The following is a 15,060-nucleotide window of genomic DNA, read 5'->3' on the forward strand; positions in this document are numbered from 1 at the left end:
TTTCTAAGTGACCCCAAACTTTTGAACAGTAGTGTACATTTCAGATACATGTTTGTACATTTGAACAGCAGTAGGACCAATCTACCTTGTTTTATTAGGGCTCTAAAGCAACACTAGTTGTGCCCCCCCATGGATGTAAAAGGCATGTCCTCCTGGAGCCGGGCCTTCTCCTGGCCTGCAAAACGATGACGTATGCTTTCCAGCTGAGTCAGTTTAGTCAGTCATTCCGAATCCTAGCACGGGTGCTATGGCAACAGCTAGCTAGCTAGATTTAGGTTAGTTAGGTAGCTAGCTAGCTAGAGTCCCTAGGCGATGGCAGCAAATATACTTTTAACTAACTAGTTTCCCCATATATCTGTGATGATGACAGCTGGCTAGTGTTCATATGGATGTCACCGTGACATGCCAATTAGCTAACGATACTGCCCTCGGTAGGCACGACGACAAGGCAAGCCGGTGCAAATGACCACCGGTGTTCTATCGAGGTGGGACTTAACGGAATTCTCCTCACCTGCTATGTTAATTCTCCTGACCTGCTATGTTAATTCTCCTAACCTGCTATGTTAATTCTCCTAACCTGCTATGTTAATTCTCCTGACCTGCTATGTTAATTCTCCTGACCTGCTATGTTAATTCTCCTGACCTGCTATGTTAATTCTCCTAACCTGCTATGTTAATTCTCCTGACCTGTTATGTTAATTCTCCTAACCTGCTATGTTAATTCTCCTGACCTGCTATGTTAATTCTCCTGACCTGCTATGTTAATTCTCCTGACCTGCTATGTTAATTCTCCTGACCTGCTATGTTAATTCTCCTGACCTGCTATATGTTAATTCTCCTGACCTGCTATGTTAATTCTCCTGACCTGCTATGTTAATTCTCCTGACCTGCTATGTTAATTCTCCTGACCTGCTATGTTAATTCTCCTGACCTGCTATGTTAATTCTCCTAACCTGCTATGTTAATTCTCCTGACCTGCTATGTTAATTCTCCTGACCTGCTATGTTAATTCTCCTGACCTGCTATGTTAATTCTCCTGACCTGCTATGTTAATTCTCCTGATCTGCTATGTTAATTCTCCTGACCTGCTATGTTAATTCTCCTGACCTGCTATGTTAATTCTCCTGACCTGCTATGTTAATTCTCCTGACCTGCTATGTTAATTCTCCTGACCTGCTATGTTAATTCTCCTAACCTGCTATGTTAATTCTCCTGACCTGCTATGTTAATTCTCCTAACCTGCTATGTTAATTCTCCTGACCTGCTATGTTAATTCTCCTGACCTGTTATGTTAATTCACCTGACCTGCTATGTTAATTCTCCTAACCTGCTATGTTAATTCTCCTAACCTGCTATGTTAATTATTTCAGTCGTAACTGTATTGTCTGTGTTTCTGTCCAGTCTCTGCTGGCCTGCTGGCCTGCTGTGCTTCCTACCAATATTTTACCTCCAATTATTATATTTCAAGTAGGATATCAATCAAATGTATTTGTATCAATCAAATGTATTTATAAAGCCCTTTTTACATCAGCAGATGTCACAAAGTGCTTATACAGAAACTCAGCCTAAAACCCCAAACAGCAAGCAATGCCGATGTAGAAGCACGGTGGCTAGGAAGAAACCTAGAGAGGAACCAGGCTCTGAGGGGTGGCCAGTCCTCTTCTGGCTGTTTCGGGTGGAGATTATAACAGTACATGGCCATTAAGGCCAGATCGTTCTTCAAGATGTTCAAACGTTCATAGATGACCAGCAGGGTCAAATAATATTCACAGTGGTTGTAGAGGGTGCAACAGGTCAGCACCTCAGGAGTAAATGTCAGTTGGGTTTTCGTACCCGAGCATTCAGAGATCGAGACAGCAGGTGAGAGAGAGAGAGAGAGAGAGAGAGAGAGAGAGAGAGAGAGAGAGAGAGAGAGAGAGGGTCGAAAATAGTAGGTCCGGGACAAGGTAGCACGTCCGGTGAACAGGTCAGGGTTCCATAGCCGAAGGCAAAACAGTTGAAACTGGAGCAGCAGCACGACCAGGTGGACTGGGGACAGCAAGGAGTCATCAGGCCAGGTAGTCCTGAGGCATGGTCCTAGGGCTCAGGTCCTCTGGGATGAGAGGGAGAGAGAGATAATTAGAGGGAGCATCCTTACATTCACACAGGACACCAGATAAGACAGGAGAATAACACCAGATATAACAGACTGACCCTAGCCCCCCGGCACAAAGACTATTGCAGCATAGATACTGGAGGCTAAGACGGGGGGGGTCGAGAGACACTGTGGCCCCGTCCGACGATACCCCCGGACAGGGCCAACCAGGCAGGATATAACCCCACCCACTTTGCCAAAGCACAGCCCCCACACCACCAGAGGGAAATCAACAGACAACCAACCTACTACCCTGAGACAAGGCTGAGTATAGCCCACCAAGATCTCCTCCACCGCACGAGCCCAAGGGGGCGCAAGACCGGACAGGAAAATCACGTCAGTGACTCAACAGACTCAAGTCGAGTATAGCGAAAAAAGCCTGGCACGACGGCATGGAAGAGCACTAGTAAGCCAGTGACTCAGCCCCCATAATAGGGACAGAGGCAGAGAATCCCAGTGGAGAGAGGGGAGCCAGCCAGGCAGAGACAGCAAGGGCGGTTCATCACTCCAGTGCCTTTCCGTTCACCTTCCCACCCTTGGGCCAGACTACACTCAATCATAGGACCTACTGAAGAGATGAGTCTTCTTTTATATTTTTTCTCCCCAATTGGTATTTACAGTCTTGTCCCATCGCTGCAACTCCCGTACGGACTCGGGAGAGGCGAAGGTCGAGAGCCACGCGTCCTCCGAAACACTGCCCTGCCAAGCTTCTTGACACACTGCCCGCTTAACCCGGAAGCCAGCCACACCAATGTGTCGGAGGAAACACTGTACAACTACCGACCGTGTCAGCGTGCATGCGCCCGGCCAGCCACAGGAGTCGCTAGAGTGCGATGGGACAAACCCTCCCTTTACCCGGACGACGCTGGGCCAATTGTGCACCGCCTCATGGGTCTCCAGGAGGTCGCGGCCAGCTGTGTCTTCAGTAAAGACTTAAAGGTCGAGATCGTGTCTGCGTCTCTCACAAGGATAGGCAGACCATTCCATAAAAATTAGCTCTATTGGAGAAAGCCCTGCCTCCAGCTGTTTGCTTAGAAATTCTAGGGACGGGCCTCCCGAGTGGCACAATGGTTTAAAGCACTGCATCGCAGCGCTAGAGGCGTCACTACAGACCCGGGTTCGATACCAGGCTGCATCGCAGCGCTAGAGGCGTCACTACAGACCCGGGTTCGATCCCAGGCTGCATCGCAGCGCTAGAGGCGTCACTACAGACCCGGGTTCGATCCCAGGCTGTGTCGCAGCTGGCCGCGACCAGGAGACCCATGAGGCGGTGCACAATTGGCCCAGCGTCGTCCGGGTAAAGGGAGGGTTTGTCCCATCGCGCTCTAGCGACTCCTGTGGCGGGCCGGGCGCAGTGCACGCTGACACGGTCGGTAGTTGTACAGTGTTTCCTCCGACACATTGGTGTGGCTGGCTTCCGGGTTAAGCGGGCAGTGTGTCAAGAAGCTTGGCAGGGCAGTGTTTCGGAGGACGGAAAGGCTCTCGACCTTCGCCTCTCCCGAGTCCGTACGGGAGTTGCAGCGATGGGACAAGACTGGAACTACCAATTGGGGAGAAAAAATATTAGAAATCAAATCTAGGGACAATAAGGAGGCCTGCGTCTTGTGACCGTAGCGTACGTGTAGGTATGTACGGCAGGACCAAATCGGAGCGATAGGTAGGAGCAAGCCCATGTAATGCTTTGTAGGTTAGCAGTAAAACCTTGAAATCAGCCCTAGCCTTAACAGGAAGCCAGTGTAGAGAGGCCAGCCCTAGCCTTAACAGGAAGCCAGTGTAGAGAGGCCAGCCCTAGCCTTAACAGGAAGCCAGTGTAGAGAGGCAAGCACTGGAGTAATATGATCAAATTTTTTGGTTCTAGTCAGGATTCTAGCAGCCGTGTTTAGCACTAACTGAAGTTTATTTAGTGCTTTATCCGGGTAGCCGGAGAGTAGACCATTGCAGTAGTCTAATCTAGAAGGGACAAAAGCATGGATTAGCTTTTTCTGCATCATTTAGGACAAAACATTTCAGATTTTTGCAATGTTACGAAGATGGAAAAAGCTGTCCTTTAAATATTTTTTATATGTTTGTCAAAAGAGAGATCAGGGTCCAGAGTAACGTCGAGATCCTTTACAGTTTTATATGAGACGACTGTACAACCATCAAGATTAATTGTCAGATCAAACAGCAGATCTCTCTGTTTCTTGGGACCTAGAACTAGCATCTCTGTGTAGTCTGAATTTAAAGGTAAAACATTGGCCGCCATCCACTTCCTTATGTCTGAAACACAGGGTTCCAGGGTAGGCAATTTTGGGGCTTCACCATGTTTCATTGAAATGTACAGCTGTGTGTCGTCCACATAGCAGTGAAAGTTTCCGAATGACATCACCAAGAGGTAGAATATATAGTGAAAACAATAGTGGTCCTAAAACGGAACCTTGAGGAACATCGAAACGTACAATTGATTTGTCAGAGGACAAACCATCCACAGAGACGAACTGATATCTTTCCGACCGATAAGATCTAAACCAGGCAAGAACTTGCCCGTGTAGACCAATTAAGAGTTTCCAATCACTCCAAAAGAATGTGGTGATCGATGGTGTCAAAAGCGGCACTAAGGTCTAGGAGCACGAGGACAGATAGCAGCCTACAGGAGAAATAACTAATATTGGTAGCCATCCAGATGTCTGTGATACAGTCAGTGGGGAGAGCATGAACGGCAACAACACTGGGACACGGTGTCTTTCAATCCTACTGACAAACACTGCCGTCCCGCAACGTGTGGGAAATAGATAGCCAGTGTAGCCAACGTCAGGAGGTGACAGTCACTGCAAGCACACGCATGCAACGCATACAAGCAACAGTACACGCGTCATCAAAAAGAAACAATCTGTTTTATTAACTGAAACTGCACTAGTATTTTGTGTGCAAAAAAACTAGCAGTGAACTCCGACTCCTCCTCTTAAGTCCAAACGCCATCTCGCAGTAGTTCAATGACGATGGTAAACTTGTCCGTAGCTGTCACAACCCTGTGTGATTCGGTTCACTCACTCGGTACTGCAGGCCAGGAGTGTCCGTATAGTCTCCCCCGTGCAATCATCAAAGACAGGGATTGACATTAAGGGTTGCCCTATTGCCCGGGGAGAGTCAACTTCAGTGAAAGATGGACAATGTTCTGCATGTAGGTTAAACAGCTCATTTACATTTTCGGGGAAGTAATCATAATCTTCGGGCAAGCCAGTCAATCACGCCAGTCAATCACACCAGTCAATCACCAGTCAATCACACCAGTCAATCACGCCAGTCAATCACACCAGTCAATCACACCAGTCAATCACACCAGTCAATCACACCAGTCAATCACACCAGTCAATCACACCAGTCAATCACACCAGTCAATCAAGCCAGTAAATCAAACCAGTCAATCACACCAGTAAATCAAACCAGTCAATCACACCAGTCAATCACACCAGTAAATCACACCAGTCAATCACACCAGTCAATCACACCAGTAAATCAAACCAGTCAATCACACCAGTAAATCACACCAGTCACTCACACCAGTAAATCACACCAGTAAATCAAACCAGTAAATCACACCAGTAAATCACACCAGTTACTCACACCAGTAAATCACGCAAGTAAATCAAACCAGTCAATCAAACCAGTAAATCCCGCCAGTCAATCACATCAGTCAATCACACCAGTCAATCACATCAGTCAATCACGCCAGTCAATCACACCAGTAAATCAAACCAGTCAATCACACCAGTAAATCACACCAGTCACTCACACCAGTAAATCAAGCCAGTAAATCAAGCCAGTCCATCAAGCCAGTCAATCACGCCAGTCAATCAAGCCAGTAAATCAAGCCAGTCAATCAAGCCAGTCAATCATGCCAGTCAATCAAGCCAGTCAATCATGCCAGTCAATCAAGCCAGTCAATCAAGCCAGTAAATCAAGCCAGTCAATCAAGGCAGTCAATCACGCCAGTCAATCAAGCCAGTAAATCAAGCCAGTCAATCAAGCCAGTCAATCATGCCAGTCAATCAAGCCAGTCAATCATGCCAGTCAATCAAGCCAGTCAATCAAGCCAGTCAATCAAGCCAGTCAATCAAGCCAGTCAATCAAGCCAGTCAATCACGCCAGTCCATCAAGCCAGTCCATCAAGCCAGTCCATCAAGCCAGTCCATCAAGCCAGTCCATCCTAGGTATTATGAAGTTATAGGGGGGTTAAAAGAGTTGGAGCTTTGGAATTTTTACAATTTTGAGTTCGACAGCTACACCTGATCAAACAAACAACGTTTTAAAAATAAGACAAAAATCATGATAGTCAGTATTTCAAATAAAAAGCTAATACTGTATTACATTATGCATTTACTACAAATTCCATTCTTTTTTACACACATAGAATATAATTATATTACTATTGGTTCACACTCTATACATTGTTAGTGTTTTATTCTGTCCATTGTCCATGGGAGACCAGATCACAATCAACATGTTCTGTTCTGTCCCCATTTCTATCTGGGTTAAAAAAAAAATCCTCACACTGTCTAAGAGTGAGTCCCAAATGGCACCCTAGTCCCTTTATAGTGCACTACTTTAGACCAGAGCCCAATAGGGAATAGGGTGCCATTTCAGACACTTAGTCTACGTCCCAAAAGGCACCCTAGTCCCTACATAGAGCTATGGGCCCTGGTCTAAAGTAGTGCAGGGAATAGTGTGCTATAGGGGCATTCCTGTCTATCCATTTGAGACACATAGTCCTTTCACTCCCTGTATGATATCAAAGCCATACATACAGCACCCAGTCAAACAAATGTGGTGCGTTGACGGTTATCTTTAGTGAATATAAAACTCCTTTCTATATCGTCCATGGCTGGCTTACTGTTGGTGATCAGCTCCATATTGATCTCCCACAGCGTTGATCTCCCATAGCGTTGATCTCCCATAGCGTTAATCTCTCATAGCATTAATCTTCCATAGCCTTGATCTCTCATAGCGTTAATCTCCCATAGCCTTGATCTCCCATAGCATTAATCTCCCATAGTGTTAATCTCCCATAGCCTTGATCTCCCATAGCATTAATCTCCCATAGTGTTAATCTCTCATAGCATTAATCTTCCATAGCCTTGATCTCCCATAGCATTAATCTCCCATAGTGTTAATCTCCCATAGCCTTGATCTCCCATAGTGTTAATCTCCCATAGCGTTGATCTCCCATTGCATTCATCTCCCAGAGCGTTGATCTCTCATAGTGTTAATCTCCCATAGCCTTGATCTCCCATAGTGTTAATCTCCCATAGCGTTGATCTCCCATTGCATTCATCTCTCATAGCGTTAATCTCCCATAGCCTTGATCTCCCATAGTGTTAATCTCCCATAGCGTTGATCTCCCATTGCATTCATCTCCCAGAGTGTTGATCTCCCAGAGCGTTGATCTCCCAGAGCGTTGATCTCTCATAGCGTTAATCTCCCAGAGCGTTAATCTCCCATAGCGTTGATCTCCCATTGCATTCATCTCCTATAGCGTTGATCTCTCATAGCGTTAATCTCCCAGAGCGTTAATCTCCCATAGCGTTGATCTCCCATTGCATTCATCTCCTATAGCATTGATCTCTCATAGCGTTAATCTCCCAGAGCGTTAATCTCCCATAGCGTTGATCTCCCATTGCATTCATCTCCTATAGTGTTGATCTCTCATAGTGTTAATCTCCCAGAGTGTTGATCTCCCATTGCATTCATCTCCTATAGTGTTGATCTCTCATAGTGTTAATCTCCCAGAGCGTTAATCTCCCATTGCGTTAATCTCTCATAGCGTTGATGTCCTGTATCGTCCTGCAGCCCAAGTGAAAGGTACGTCCTCCTGTGCAGCGATCAGATTTTCGTGACAACCAGGCCACACTGCATCGGTTCCTTCCTTCCGATGTAGAATTTAAAAACAGATTCCTATCTATCTATATATAGATCTATGTAGTAGTGATTGAGGAGAGTAGAGGGTCTCAGTCCTGTCTATCTATATATAGATCTATGTAGTAGTGATTGAGGAGAGTAGAGGGTCTCAGTCCTGTCTATTTATATATAGATCTATGTACAGTGCGGGAAAAAAGTATTTGATCCCCTGCTGATTTTGTACGTTTGCCCACTGACAAAGACATGATCAGTCTATAATTTTTATGGTAGGTTTATTTGAACAGTGAGAGACAGAATAACAATGAAAAAATCCAGAAAAACGCATGTCAAAAATGTTATAAATTGATTTGCATTTTAATGAGGGAAATAAGTATTTGACCCCTCTGCAAAACATGACTTAGTACTTGGTGGCAAAACCCTTGTTGGCAATCACAGAGGTCAGACGTTTCTTGTAGTTGGCCACCAGGTTTGCACCCATCTCAGGAGGGATTTTGTTCCTCTCCTCTTTGCAAATCTTCTCCAAGTCATTAAGGTTTCGAGGCTGATGTTTGGCAACTCGAACCTTCAGCTCCCTCCACAGATGTTCTATGGGATTAAGGTCTGGAGACTGGCTAGGCCACTCCAGGACCTTAATGTGCTTCTTCTTGAGCCACTCCTTTGTTGCCTTGGCCGTGTGTTTTGGGTCATTGTCATGCTGGAATACCCATTCCGACCCATTTTCAATGCCCTGGCTGAGGGAAGGAGGTTCTCACCCAAGATTTGACGGTACATGGCCCCATCCATCGTCCCTTTGATGCGGTGAAGTTGTCCTGTCCCCTTAGCAGAAAAACACCCACAAAGCATAATGTTTCCACCTCCATGTTTGACGGTGGGGATGATGTTCTTGGGGTCATAGGCAGCATTCCTCCTCCTCCAAACACGGCGAGTTGAGTTGATGCCAAAGACCTCATTTTTGGTCTCATCTGACCACAACACTTTCACCCAGTTCTCCTCTGAATCAGTCAGACGTTCATTGGCAAACTTCAGACGGCTCTGTATATGTGCTTTCTTGAGTAGGGGGACCTTGCGGGCGCTGCAGGATTTCAGTCCTTCACGGCGTAGTGTGTTACCAATTGTTTTCTTGGTGACTATGGTCCCAGCTGCCTTGAGATCATTGACAAGATCCTCCCGTGTAGTTATGGGCTGATTCCTCATCGTTTTCATGATCATTGCAACTCCACGAGGTGAGATCTTGCATGGAGCCCCAGGCCGAGGGAGATTGACAGTTCTTTTGTGTTTCTTCCATTTGCGAATAATCGCACCAACTGTTGTCACCTTCTCACCAAGCTGCTTGGCGATGGTCTTGTAGCCCATTCCAGCCTTGTGTAGGTCAACAATCTTGTCCCTGACATCCTTGGAGAGCTCTTTGGTCTTAGCCATGGTGGAGAGTTTGGAATCTGATTGATTGATTGCTTCTGTGCAAATCAATTTATAACATTTTTGACATGCGTTTTTCTGGATTTTGTTGTTGTTATTCTGTCTCTCACTGTTCAAATAAACCTACCATTAAAATTATAGACTGGTCATTTCTTTGTCAGTGTGCAAACGTACAAAATCAGCAGGGGATCCAACACATTTTTCCCTCACTGTAGCAGTGATAGAGGAGAGTAGAGGGTCCCAGTCCTGTCTATCTATATATAGATCTAGAGGGTCCCAGTCCTGTCTATCTATATATAGATCTAGAGGGTCCCAGTCCTGTCTATCTATATATAGATCTAGAGGGTCCCAGTCCTGTCTATCTATATATAGATCTAGAGGGTCCCAGTCCTGTCTATCTATATATAGATCTAGAGGGTCCCAGTCCTGTCTATCTATATATAGATCTAGAGGGTCCCAGTCCTGTCTATCTATATATAGATCTAGAGGGTCCCAGTCCTGTCTATCTATATATAGATCTAGAGGGTCCCAGTCCTGTCTATCTATATATAGATCTAGAGGGTCCCAGTCCTGTCTATCTATATATAGATCTAGAGGGTCCCAGTCCTGTCTATCTATATATAGATCTAGAGGGTCCCAGTCCTGTCTGTGTGAGGGGTTAGAGGGTCCCAGTCCTGTCTGTGTGAGGGGTTAGAGGGTCCCAGTCCTGTCTGTGTGAGGGGTCAGAGGGTCCCAGTCCTGTCTGTGTGAGGGGTTAGAGGGTCCCAGTCCTGTCTGTGTGAGGGGTCAGAGGGTCCCAGTCCTGTCTGTGTGAGGGGTTAGAGGGTCCCAGTCCTGTCTGTGTGAGGGGTCAGAGGGTCCCAGTCCTGTCTGTGTGAGGGGTTAGAGGGTCCCAGTCCTGTCTGTGTGAGGGGTTAGAGGGTCCCAGTCCTGTCTGTGTGAGGGGTCAGAGGGTCCCAGTCCTGTCTGTGTGAGGGGTTAGAGGGTCCCAGTCCTGTCTGTGTGAGGGGTCAGAGGGTCCCAGTCCTGTCTGTGTGAGGGGTCAGAGGGTCCCAGTCCTGTCTGTGTGAGGGGTTAGAGGGTCCCAGTCCTGTCTGTGTGAGGGGTCAGAGGGTCCCAGTCCTGTCTGTGTGAGGGGTTAGAGGGTCCCAGTCCTGTCTGTGTGAGGGGTTAGAGGGTCCCAGTCCTGTCTGTGTGAGGGGTTAGAGGGTCCCAGTCCTGTCTGTGTGAGGGGTTAGAGGGTCCCAGTCCTGTCTGTGTGAGGGGTTAGAGGGTCCCAGTCCTGTCTGTGTGAGGGGTCAGAGGGTCCCAGTCCTGTCTGTGTGAGGGGTCAGAGGGTCCCAGTCCTGTCTGTGTGAGGGGTCAGAGGGTCCCAGTCCTGTCTGTGTGAGGGGTCAGAGGGTCCCAGTCCTGTCTGTGTGAGGGGTCAGAGGGTCCCAGTCCTGTCTGTGTGAGGGGTTAGAGGGTCCCAGTCCTGTCTGTGTGAGGGGTTAGAGGGTCCCAGTCCTGTCTGTGTGAGGGGTCAGAGGGTCCCAGTCCTGTCTGTGTGAGGGGTCAGAGGGTCCCAGTCCTGTCTGTGTGAGGGGTTAGAGGGTCCCAGTCCTGTCTGTGTGAGGGGTTAGAGGGTCCCAGTCCTGTCTGTGTGAGGGGTTAGAGGGTCCCAGTCCTGTCTGTGTGAGGGGTCAGAGGGTCCCAGTCCTGTCTGTGTGAGGGGTCAGAGGGTCCCAGTCCTGTCTGTGTGAGGGGTCAGAGGGTCCCAGTCCTGTCTGTGTGAGGGGTTAGAGGGTCCCAGTCCTGTCTGTGTGAGGGGTTAGAGGGTCCCAGTCCTGTCTGTGTGAGGGGTCAGAGGGTCCCAGTCCTGTCTGTGTGAGGGGTCAGAGGGTCCCAGTCCTGTCTGTGTGAGGGGTTAGAGGGTCCCAGTCCTGTCTGTGTGAGGGGTTAGAGGGTCCCAGTCCTGTCTGTGTGAGGGGTCAGAGGGTCCCAGTCCTGTCTGTGTGAGGGGTCAGAGGGTCCCAGTCCTGTCTGTGTGAGGGGTTAGAGGGTCCCAGTCCTGTCTGTGTGAGGGGTTAGAGGGTCCCAGTCCTGTCTGTGTGAGGGGTTAGAGGGTCCCAGTCCTGTCTGTGTGAGGGGTTAGAGGGTCCCAGTCCTGTCTGTGTGAGGGGTCAGAGGGTCCCAGTCCTGTCTGTGTGAGGGGTTAGAGGGTCCCAGTCCTGTCTGTGTGAGGGGTCAGAGGGTCCCAGTCCTGTCTGTGTGAGGGGTTAGAGGGTCCCAGTCCTGTCTGTGTGAGGGGTTAGAGGGTCCCAGTCCTGTCTGTGTGAGGGGTCAGAGGGTCCCAGTCCTGTCTGTGTGAGGGGTCAGAGGGTCCCAGTCCTGTCTGTGTGAGGGGTTAGAGGGTCCCAGTCCTGTCTGTGTGAGGGGTTAGAGGGTCCCAGTCCTGTCTGTGTGAGGGGTTAGAGGGTCCCAGTCCTGTCTGTGTGAGGGGTCAGAGGGTCCCAGTCCTGTCTGTGTGAGGGGTTAGAGGGTCCCAGTCCTGTCTGTGTGAGGGGTCAGAGGGTCCCAGTCCTGTCTGTGTGAGGGGTTAGAGGGTCCCAGTCCTGTCTGTGTGAGGGGTTAGAGGGTCCCAGTCCTGTCTGTGTGAGGGGTTAGAGGGTCCCAGTCCTGTCTGTGTGAGGGGTTAGAGGGTCCCAGTCCTGTCTGTGTGAGGGGTTAGAGGGTCCCAGTCCTGTCTGTGTGAGGGGTCAGAGGGTCCCAGTCCTGTCTGTGTGAGGGGTTAGAGGGTCCCAGTCCTGTCTGTGTGAGGGGTTAGAGGGTCCCAGTCCTGTCTGTGTGAGGGGTTAGAGGGTCCCAGTCCTGTCTGTGTGAGGGGTTAGAGGGTCCCAGTCCTGTCTGTGTGAGGGGTTAGAGGGTCCCAGTCCTGTCTGTGTGAGGGGTCAGAGGGTCCCAGTCCTGTCTGTGTGAGGGGTTAGAGGGTCCCAGTCCTGTCTGTGTGAGGGGTCAGAGGGTCCCAGTCCTGTCTGTGTGAGGGGTTAGAGGGTCCCAGTCCTGTCTGTGTGAGGGGTTAGAGGGTCCCAGTCCTGTCTGTGTGAGGGGTTAGAGGGTCCCAGTCCTGTCTGTGTGAGGGGTTAGAGGGTCCCAGTCCTGTCTGTGTGAGGGGTTAGAGGGTCCCAGTCCTGTCTGTGTGAGGGGTCAGAGGGTCCCAGTCCTGTCTGTGTGAGGGGTTAGAGGGTCCCAGTCCTGTCTGTGTGAGGGGTCAGAGGGTCCCAGTCCTGTCTGTGTGAGGGGTTAGAGGGTCCCAGTCCTGTCTGTGTGAGGGGTTAGAGGGTCCCAGTCCTGTCTGTGTGAGGGGGTCAGAGGGTCCCAGTCCTGTCTGTGTGAGGGGTCAGAGGGTCCCAGTCCTGTCTGTGTGAGGGGTTAGAGGGTCCCAGTCCTGTCTGTGTGAGGGGTCAGAGGGTCCCAGTCCTGTCTGTGTGAGGGGTTAGAGGGTCCCAGTCCTGTCTGTGTGAGGGGTCAGAGGGTCCCAGTCCTGTCTGTGTGAGGGGTTAGAGGGTCCCAGTCCTGTCTGTGTGAGGGGTCAGAGGGTCCCAGTCCTGTCTGTGTGAGGGGTCAGAGGGTCCCAGTCCTGTCTGTGTGAGGGGTCAGAGGGTCCCAGTCCTGTCTGTGTGAGGGGTCAGAGGGTCCCAGTCCTGTCTGTGTGAGGGGTTAGAGGGTCCCAGTCCTGTCTGTGTGAGGGGTTAGAGGGTCCCAGTCCTGTCTGTGTGAGGGGTTAGAGGGTCCCAGTCCTGTCTGTGTGAGGGGTCAGAGGGTCCCAGTCCTGTCTGTGTGAGGGGTCAGAGGGTCCCAGTCCTGTCTGTGTGAGGGGTTAGAGGGTCCCAGTCCTGTCTGTGTGAGGGGTTAGAGGGTCCCAGTCCTGTCTGTGTGAGGGGTTAGAGGGTCCCAGTCCTGTCTGTGTGAGGGGTTAGAGGGTCCCAGTCCTGTCTGTGTGAGGGGTCAGAGGGTCCCAGTCCTGTCTGTGTGAGGGGTCAGAGGGTCCCAGTCCTGTCTGTGTGAGGGGTTAGAGGGTCCCAGTCCTGTCTGTGTGAGGGGTTAGAGGGTCCCAGTCCTGTCTGTGTGAGGGGTTAGAGGGTCCCAGTCCTGTCTGTGTGAGGGGTTAGAGGGTCCCAGTCCTGTCTGTGTGAGGGGTCAGAGGGTCCCAGTCCTGTCTGTGTGAGGGGTTAGAGGGTCCCAGTCCTGTCTGTGTGAGGGGTCAGAGGGTCCCAGTCCTGTCTGTGTGAGGGGTTAGAGGGTCCCAGTCCTGTCTGTGTGAGGGGTTAGAGGGTCCCAGTCCTGTCTGTGTGAGGGGTCAGAGGGTCCCAGTCCTGTCTGTGTGAGGGGTTAGAGGGTCCCAGTCCTGTCTGTGTGAGGGGTCAGAGGGTCCCAGTCCTGTCTGTGTGAGGGGTTAGAGGGTCCCAGTCCTGTCTGTGTGAGGGGTTAGAGGGTCCCAGTCCTGTCTGTGTGAGGGGTTAGAGGGTCCCAGTCCTGTCTGTGTGAGGGGTCAGAGGGTCCCAGTCCTGTCTGTGTGAGGGGTCAGAGGGTCCCAGTCCTGTCTGTGTGAGGGGTTAGAGGGTCCCAGTCCTGTCTGTGTGAGGGGTTAGAGGGTCCCAGTCCTGTCTGTGTGAGGGGTTAGAGGGTCCCAGTCCTGTCTGTGTGAGGGGTTAGAGGGTCCCAGTCCTGTCTGTGTGAGGGGTTAGAGGGTCCCAGTCCTGTCTGTGTGAGGGGGTCAGAGGGTCCCAGTCCTGTCTGTGTGAGGGGTTAGAGGGTCCCAGTCCTGTCTGTGTGAGGGGGTTAGAGGGTCCCAGTCCTGTCTGTGTGAGGGGTCAGAGGGTCCCAGTCCTGTCTGTGTGAGGGGTTAGAGGGTCCCAGTCCTGTCTGTGTGAGGGGTTAGAGGGTCCCAGTCCTGTCTGTGTGAGGGGTTAGAGGGTCCCAGTCCTGTCTGTGTGAGGGGTTAGAGGGTCCCAGTCCTGTCTGTGTGAGGGGTTAGAGGGTCCCAGTCCTGTCTGTGTGAGGGGTCAGAGGGTCCCAGTCCTGTCTGTGTGAGGGGTTAGAGGGTCCCAGTCCTGTCTGTGTGAGGGGTTAGAGGGTCCCAGTCCTGTCTGTGTGAGGGGTCAGAGGGTCCCAGTCCTGTCTGTGTGAGGGGTCAGAGGGTCCCAGTCCTGTCTGTGTGAGGGGTCAGAGGGTCCCAGTCCTGTCTGTGTGAGGGGTTAGAGGGTCCCAGTCCTGTCTGTGTGAGGGGTCAGAGGGTCCCAGTCCTGTCTGTGTGAGGGGTTAGAGGGTCCCAGTCCTGTCTGTGTGAGGGGTCAGAGGGTCCCAGTCCTGTCTGTGTGAGGGGTTAGAGGGTCCCAGTCCTGTCTGTGTGAGGGGTCAGAGGGTCCCAGTCCTGTCTGTGTGAGGGGTCAGAGGGTCCCAGTCCTGTCTGTGTGAGGGGTCAGAGGGTCCCAGTCCTGTCTGTGTGAGGGGTTAGAGGGTCCCAGTCCTGTCTGTGTGAGGGGTCAGAGGGTCCCAGTCCTGTCTGTGTGAGGGGTCAGAGGGTCCCAGTCCTGTCTGTGTGAGGGGTCAGAGGGTCCCAGTCCTGTCTGTGT

The 15,060-nt window shown here is 50.7% G+C and overlaps 1 protein-coding gene across 1 annotated transcript in view; it reads right to left on the bottom strand.

Moving 5' to 3' along the window:
* Positions 1-2,052: 2,052 nt before the first annotated feature.
* Positions 2,053-15,060, bottom strand: part of rbm10 (RNA binding motif protein 10) — a 151,823-nt gene continuing 138,815 nt past the window's right edge. Inside the window, exon 23 of the transcript XR_006657375.1 lies at positions 2,053-2,092. The gene's annotated coding sequence lies outside the window, so the exon portion shown is untranslated. The remainder of the gene's footprint in view (positions 2,093-15,060) is intronic.

The sequence above is a fragment of the Coregonus clupeaformis genome, chromosome 24 (assembly GCF_020615455.1).
Source record: "Coregonus clupeaformis isolate EN_2021a chromosome 24, ASM2061545v1, whole genome shotgun sequence".
In the NCBI taxonomy this organism is placed as follows: Eukaryota; Metazoa; Chordata; class Actinopteri; order Salmoniformes; family Salmonidae; genus Coregonus; species Coregonus clupeaformis.